This window comes from Trichechus manatus, unplaced genomic scaffold, assembly GCF_000243295.1.
Source record: "Trichechus manatus latirostris isolate Lorelei unplaced genomic scaffold, TriManLat1.0 scaffold00108, whole genome shotgun sequence".
Lineage (NCBI taxonomy): Eukaryota > Metazoa > Chordata > Mammalia > Sirenia > Trichechidae > Trichechus > Trichechus manatus.
Window position 1 is genome coordinate 4,575,140 of NW_004444044.1, and position 7,543 is coordinate 4,582,682.

Genomic DNA, 7,543 nt, shown 5'->3' on the forward strand with positions numbered 1-7,543 from the left:
TCTTCCACCATTTCAAATCTGCTTCTCAGCCCTTCTATGGCACCGTCCATTTCTGAAATCTTGTTGTTTATCTTTTGGATTTCTAATTGTTGTTTTTGTACAATTTGTAGTTGTGAATTTATTTTGGCATTTTGGTCCTGCATTATTTTCCCAAATTCTTCCAACTTTTTGTCTGTATGTTCCATGAATTTTTCTATTTTTTCCTCATTTTTGTCTGCTTTTTGCTTCAACTCTTGGATAATTCTGAGTATTAGAGATTTGAATTCCCTATCAGGTATTTCTAGTGCCTTTTCTTCCACTGGAAAGTCAGCTGGTGTTTTATTTTCGATGCCTACTGGAGCCATCCTGTCCTGTATTTGTAAATGTTTTGATATTGTCTGCTGTCTTTGGGGCATTCGGTAGTTATTTTTCTCATTTATTGATTGTAGATTTGTTTGTTTCTTCCTTTGTTTTTTTAATTTGGCTATGTCTGAGCAGGTGGGCTGTGTGTTCTTTGTTGTTTGCTCGTCTGTGGGCACGATACTTTTCGCCTCCTTCTCCAATTGGCAGTGTCAGTCACTCAGATATGGTACAGCAGGGCAGGTCTGTTACTTGTACGGGTTGTTTGTGGCACTTACTACAGCCACTAGAGTGGGTCAGTAATCAGTGCAGGGCAGATTCCTGTAGGCCGTTTCTGTGCTGCTTGGTGGTGTAACGTTAAGCACACGGTGCAGGTAGGCAGGATGGAGGGGGGGGATTGTTATGTGTGGAGCTAAGATGGATATGGGAGAGAGGAGAGAGGAACAGGAGCCAAAAACATACAAAAACAAAAACAAAAAAAGAATGCTAGGGTAGCTTGCCTTTGGAGTGGAGAGATGAGAGACTATGAAATGGAGAAAAACAAAAAGGGGAAGAAGAAGAGAAAAAAAGAAAAGAATGAATAAATAAAAATCAGAAAGGGGAAAGAACAGCAAAGTTCCCAGGGATCCCACCTGTGCAGGTATGAGGTCTGAGGAAGTTGTTCTTAGGTGTTGCAGTACAGCCTGGCAAGAAGGCATAGAAGTATTCAGCACCAGGTATTCAGGGAACAAAAAGAGAAGGAAGGTATAGAGAGGCGAGAAACTGAGTAATGGAGAAAGACAAAAAGGGAAAAAGAGGGAAAACAAAACAAAACAATTTAAAAAAAAAAAGAACAAGAAAAGCCCCCCAAAAAAAACAGGGGGAAAAAAACCCACAAAAAAAGAAATGCTCTCAGGGATCCCTCTGCGTGTCTGTGTAAGCTGAAGGAGTAGGTTCCAAGCCATGCAGCACTGCCTGGCCAGAATAGGCTCCCAACTCAAGAAAAGGAAAAGAAAACAAACAGTTCAAAACAAACAAACAAACAAAAGCCCCAGGATCCCACCAGCATGGCAGCCCAGACCAGGAAGCAGTTCCACACTTGAACGGAGCTCCGCAGCCCCTCAGGAAGAAGCAAAGATGGCGCACGGAGCCAGGTATTTGAGCAAAAGGAGGGGGAGGTGGTGAGCAGTAAGGAAGAAATCAAAAGAAGTGGAAAAAAGTGACACCAGCAGCCAACAAATGGCACTCGGAGAGCCAGCCAATTCGGGCAGGTGGAATCCAAGCAGCTGGTGCTTCCTGGACAAGAGACTGTGGCCGTGGGAAGCAGAGGAGGCCGAGTGCGGGTGAAGAAGGGTGGGGGGTGGGAAAGTGTATATCGCAAATTACCGGTTGTTTTGTCTCCCTCTGGTAGCTCTGTGAAGCTGCTTTGTTGTATCCCCTGTTAGCTGGTCTCTGATAGGAGTCCAAGATGGCAGATCTGTGCTGCATTAGCTGATAGGAGACCTCTGCATGAATCTCTCCTTGCTCACCATTCTCTGTCAGCTTTCCCACTCCATTTGGTGCTTGGCTGAGTTCTTTATCTCTTCATTTGATGTTTTAGGGTTTCAGGATTGCTGTTTTCTCTGTTCAGCTTAGTTTTTCGGATCTTTGCTGTGGAAGGATGGCATGGTGCTTCTGCCTAGAGTGCCATTTTGCCGGAAGTCCCCTATCTCTACATTTTTCAAGATGACATTTTCAAAATGTTTATGTGTTAGGAAATGTTACAAATGCTTACATGTTGTACTCACACCAGACACCCTATGGGATAAACAATGCAATTATCCTTAGGAAAATGGGGCTTACAAAATTAAATATCTCATTAAATATCACAGATCTAGTAAACTGTGTAACTGGAATTATTCTGAATTAGTCAGTTCCTAAATACAGCACAGTGAATGTGAATTAGGGAAAAACCCACTTACTGAATCATAGGAAGCCGTAGAGATTTTAAATACTGCATAATCTGTCATTCCACTGCCTCTCACTTTTATTGTACTGTGGTGCTCGGTTGCTTCTATGACAATGGAAGCTATGCCACTGGTATTTCAAATACCAGCAGGCTCACTCAAGTTGGACAGGTTTCAGCAAAGCCTCAGAATAAGACAGACTAGAAATAAAGGCTTAGAAATTTACTTCTGAAAATTAGCCAATGAAAATCCTACGGATCACAACAGAATATTCTCTGATATAGTGTTAGAAGATGAGTCCCCTAAGTTGGTAGGCACTCAAAATACACAGCAGCCTCAACAAATGGACTCAAGCATACCAACAATTGTGAAGATGGTGCAAGACCAAGCAACCCTGTGTTCTGTTGTACAAGGGGTTGCCATAGTCAGAGCCAACTTGATGGTAACAACAACAATCTAGTATTTTAAAATGTCTTTCATATCAAAAGAGGTTACATTCAAACCTCTTTACACAAAAGGTTACAACATATAATAAAGGTAATCTTCTAATTTTATATACTTGAAATAACTATATATTCAAAAAATGATACATTTTGATTGGGCAAGGAAATTTTTGAATATGCCACAAAGATATTTTTATAATAAAGACATAAGCCACCTTAGAAGTCAAATATTAAATATTTTTTGGTTGTCAAGATATATAAAACATGTAAAATTCTTACTAGAATTTGATATGATATCCAAAATGTATTGATAGAATTTTCAAGTTTTATGATTTGTAGAGAATTAACAAATAGGGCTTCTCAGTCAAAGGCCTTTCTCCTTTAAGCTATGAGATCATTGATGGAGAAAACCAAGCTGTGTCCAAGAGAGACATAAACTCAAGGAGGTTATATCATCCCAAGAAGTGTGAGACCCACATTTATATGGCCTTTGCTTTATAGATACACCCTGTCTGCAGGGTTTGGGAGCAGCTAGAACTCAGTCAGGAAGTCCTGATCCTTGAGACATCAGAGTCTGGGGAATTCAGACAGGAGAAATTCCATAAAGGAGGGAACATCTGAGGTGGGAGTTTTAAAATCTGTGTATAAGTTCCTTCCAAATCACCAGATGATTCCCGAAATAAACATTATGCAAGTTAAGATATTGAGAAGCCCGGGAGGTGAGGTGGGGAGGGATCAGCTGAAAGATAAAATAACTGAGTAGAAATTTCAGCAGCTTCCTACTACTGGGGAGACTGAGTTAGGAATTAGAATCTTACCAACTTAGAGACTCTTGATATACATCCTAGACTTTCCATTGAAATGTAAGAAGAGCAACTCCATAGGTATAAATATCAGATTGACAGACTGTTTTGCTTAAGCACTAATGGCAAAAGTGAAATGAATACATGAATAAAAGAACAAGCCTCCACAAGATCAATGTGATCCTCCAGTATATTAACTTATGTGAGCAGAAAACACAACATTCTTTAGAGAAAGAAAATAGAATCCAGGATCTCTACTGCATTTCATTTAAAATGCCAGTATACAATTGAGAAAAAACAAAACAAAACTAGATATACAATAAATAAGGGAATGTAACCCATACTCAAAAGTAAAATCAGTCAATAGAAACAGACTTACAGATAATATATAGCAACTAGTAGATAAGAACTTTAAAATAAGTGGGATAAACATGCTAAAGGCTTGACAGGAATGTGATTAATACATTGAATGAAGAGTTAGGTAATTTTTGGAGAGAGATGAAAACTGTGAAAAAATTCACATGGAAATCCAAGAAATTAAAATTTAAAAAATGTGAAATTAAAAATTAATTAATAGCAGATTGGATATAATAAAAGAAAGGATTAGTGAATTTGAGGAAAGTCAGTAGCAATTTTCCAAACTGAAGCACTCATGGAAAAAATAAATAAATAAAAAAGCTCTATTACCTGAAGGATAGTATCTTGTAATCTAACACACATTGTTAAGTTAGAAGGAGTCAAGAGAGAAAGGGAAATATAAAAGTAGTCAAAGAAATACGGATAAAAGTTTTCCAAATTTGATGAAAAACAACCAACACATGTATCCAGGAAGCTCATTGCACATGATACAGAATTAATAGAAATATAACCACACCTACACATATTATAATCAAACTGCCTAACACCAAAGATGAAGTCTTAAAATCAGCTTAAAACACACACACACACCCACACACACATTACATATAAAACCTGAACCAAACCCATTGCTGTCCAGTCAATTCCAATTCATAGTGACTGTCATGGGTTGAATTATGTCCCTCCCAAAATGTGTGTGTCAATTTGTCTGGGCCATGATTCCTGGTACTGTGTGATTTTCCTATATGTTGTAAATCCTGCCTCTATGATGTTAATGAGGGAGGATGGGTGGCAGTTGTGTTAGTAAGGCAGGACTCAATCTACCAGACTGGATTGTGTCCTGAGGTGATCTCTTAAGATATAAAAGACAAAAGTGAGCAGAGAGACAGGGGGACCTCATACCATCAAGAAATCAGTGCCGGGAGCAGAGCGTGTCCTTTGGACCAGGGTCCCTGTGCAGAGAAGCTCCTAGTCCAGGGGAACACTGAAGAGAAGAAGGCCGACAGACAGGAAAAGCCTTCCCCTGGAGCTGATGCCCTGAATTTGGGCTTTTAGCCTACTCTGACTGTGAGGAAATAAACTTCTCTTCATTAAAACCATCCACTTGTGGTATTTCTGTTATAGAAGCACTAGATAACTAAGACTGCGACCTTGTAGGACAGAGTAGAACTGCTCCATAGAGTTTCCAAGGCTGTAATCCTTATGGAAACAGACTGCCACAACTTTTTCCCACCAACTTTTTGGTTAACAGCCAACCGCCTAACCACTATGCCACCAGAACATTAATATGAGTGAAAACTGACTTTTCATCTGAACTACTGGAGGCCAGAAGATAATATGACATCTTTAAAATGTAGAAAGAAAAAAAATCTGTCAACTTGACAACTTAGAATTCTTTACATAGAAAAAATAATATACAAAATATTGGTATAATAAAAACAGGTAAAAAAAGGCTGACGGAATTCATAGCTATCAGACATAAACTAAATAAGTTTTAAAGAAATTTCTTGAAGTCAAAGGGAAATTATACCAGATGAAAATTCAGATCTACAGGAAGGAAGGGTACTGAAATTGGTATATCTGTGAGTAAATATAAGAGTATTTTTTTTCCATAAATTATTTAAAAGTGAATTTACGTATGTAGAAGTAACATGAGAAAAGCAAAAGGATAGAAGGGGTACAAATGGTATTATACTACTGTAAAATAATTTTGTTATATATGAAGAGGTATGATATTAATTTTAGGTAGACTATGATAAGCTAAGAATGCATATTTTAATCCTCAAAGAAAACACTAAATGACACAAAGAAATAGAGCTAGTAAGTCAATAGAGGTGATAGAAAGTAAGAATAATAATACGTTTAACTCAAAAGAAGAGAAGAAAGGGAGAACAAAGAATACAGGAGATGAGAACAAACAGCAAGAGGTTAGACTTAAACTTAATCATGTCAATAATTACAATAAATTTAAATGGGTTAAACATTTCCAAGACAGAAATTGTGGTCTGAAGAAAAAGGCAAGAACTAACTATATGCTGTTTACAAGAAACACACTTTACATTTAAAGACGCAGGTTGAAAGTAAGAGGATGATAAGAAGTACATCAAGCAAACACTAAGCGTAAGAAAGCTAGTGTGTCTCCATTAATATTAAACAAAGTAGGGCCCAAAACATGGCATGTTAATGGAGATCACTAGGGTCATCTCATAATCATTAAACGGTCAACACATTCCACGTCCTCTTCTGAATCAAGAAAATATGAGTTCTAGATGTGCACATACCTAAAACTAGAGATTCAAAATACACGAAGCAAAAATTGATGGAAGTAGGGGAGAAGCAAGCAAATCAACAACCATAGTTGGAGATTTTAACATCTATTTTCAACTGACAAAAGAAATCATTTATAACATCAGAGAATTGAATGGAATTATCAAACAACTTGACCTAGTAGATATGTATAGAACATAGCACCTAGCCCTTCAGAATACTTTTTCTTTTTTTTAAGTGCATGGGGAACATTCAGCAAGGCAGCCTGTAGTTGGAGCCTTAAAATAATTATCAATACATTTCAGAGAAATAAAATCATGGGGCCTCTTCTCAGCCATTGCATACTTGGTGGCTCCACTGGGTGGCATGTTCTCTGGACAACCACCGGGGCCCCCCACCCCTACCCCTCGGGGACTCCTGGGCCAGGCTTCACTTCTTCAGGCCATGTCAGGAGATCAGAGAACCTCTAACATTACTTTGGTAGAACTGGAGTCCTCTTTCGAGGCCTGCTTTTCTTGTCTGGTGAGTCAGGACTGTGTCAATGGAATGATCAGGAAGAAATTCGAACTGGTATTGATCAGTGAATCCAGAAGTTTCTGGATATTGCAAGACAGGAGGAATGTTTTTTTCCTACAAAAAAGATTACAGATATCTGTCCAGAAACCAGAGCAAATTATCAAAGATGTCTTGGAACTAAGGAAAGAACTGCAGTGGAAAGATGCCCTGGTCCAGAAACATCTGACCAAGCTGTGGCATTGGCAGCAAGTGCTGGATGACATAAATGTGCAGCACAAAATCCTACCAACCTCTCTCAGAAGTCCTTGACCTACCTGGAGCAGGCATCAGCCAATATCCCCACACCGATGAAGCAGATCTGAGCACCAGAGCAAAGTGCCCATCTACTGAAAAATTATTTCATGTGTAAGTCCGCCTGAGGACAGATGTGTAAAATACTCATTCTTGTGTACCTGGCCTTTTGGAAGAACTCTTTGCCAGAGAATGAGATGATTTTTGTTTCGTGCTCCCGCCTGAACTTTTCACCCTATTTTTATAAGCTGTTAATTTCTCAAGTACTTTATAAAATGTCTGTATCTTTAATGAACCATGTAGATCTGTTTTGTCTTTAAGTTTAAACTTAGTTTAGTGTGGTGTGAATTACAGATGCCTTTTCATGGTAAAAAAAAAAGAAATGAATTCATGCAGAGCATGTTCTCTGATATTATTGTTGTTGTTAGGTGCCATCAAGCTGGTTCCAACTCATAGTGACCCTATGTACAACAAAACAAAACACTGCCTGGTCTTGCCCCATCCTCATAATCATTGCTATGTTTGAGCGGATTGTTGCAGCCACTGTATCAATTCATCTCATTTAGGGTCTTCCTCTTTCTCACTGACTCTGCTTTACCAA

The 7,543-nt window shown here is 38.5% G+C and overlaps 1 pseudogene; it reads left to right on the forward strand.

The window, feature by feature from the left end:
• LOC101350219 (mediator of RNA polymerase II transcription subunit 28 pseudogene) overlaps window positions 1-7,237 on the forward strand; it is an 11,296-nt pseudogene extending 4,059 nt beyond the window's left edge.
• The last annotated feature ends 306 nt before the right edge of the window (window positions 7,238-7,543 follow it).